The following is a 1,025-nucleotide window of genomic DNA, read 5'->3' as shown; positions in this document are numbered from 1 at the left end:
GTGTATATATATATAAAATATATATATATATAAGCTGTAAAACCTAATAAAGGTAGTTTTGCCTTCAAAACCTGAAATATCTAGTATTAAAGTGTATTAGTTGTATTGGTTGTTTTGGGTATTGTCACATATGATAGGCATTGAATGCTTAAACGAAAGTGTTTTACAAGGCCAAATTTCTGCCACGCATTGTTCTCTGAAAGGAAAAATTCTTCTTTATAAAACCAGCTTAAATAAGAAATAGGAAAATTAATGACCTGCCTAAATACAATTTGGAGTTTATTTCCTGCAGAGATTGATCTCATATTCTGGTTAGGAGGACTGCAGCTGCTTCTGTGGGGAACAATTACACAAAATGCTAACAATAAAATCAAATTAATTATTAACATCAAAAAATTAAATGATATTATAAATACTTTTTAATCTCCATGTAAACACCATTAGTGCTTAGAGGTTTTTTTTGGTGGAGGGGAATTGTAAGTCATTGGTATCAATGCTTATGCCTTTGATCCTGGCTCAAAAAGATTTGGTATAAAGTACCATTTAAACATATTTTGTTCAAGACATCATATATACACAAGAATTTAGAAAGAACAATTTGAAGGCTGGGCTAGATCATGTCCTGATGGAAACCTGTGAGACACTGAACTTGATGATGAACATGGCATCAGCGAAGTTCGACACTTGTTCATTTTTCAGTGAGATCCACAGGAATTTCCCACCAATTCTTACTTCAGATGCCTCCAAATCATTGAATATCAAATCCCACCAAGAGCATCTCTACGAGAGCAAGGGATGGAGCTGAACCCTGCCTACAGTTTCAATATCACGTTTGCCTAATGCAGGGGTAACAGACGCATCATCAGTTCACAGCACTTGGTAAACTATGTTGTATTGTCTTTTGGCCCCATAGAACTGTATTGAAGACATTTCAACACAGAATCACAAAGAATCACAGGATGGTGGGGGTTGGAAGGGACCTCAGGAGATCATCTAGTCCAACCCTCCTGCCAAAGCAGGTTCCC

This window comes from Antrostomus carolinensis, unplaced genomic scaffold (assembly GCF_000700745.2).
Source record: "Antrostomus carolinensis isolate BGI_N321 unplaced genomic scaffold, ASM70074v2 scaffold32067, whole genome shotgun sequence".
Taxonomy (NCBI): Eukaryota; Metazoa; Chordata; class Aves; order Caprimulgiformes; family Caprimulgidae; genus Antrostomus; species Antrostomus carolinensis.
The sequence above is the reverse complement of the archived record's forward strand: the minus strand, read 5'-3'. Positions refer to the sequence as shown.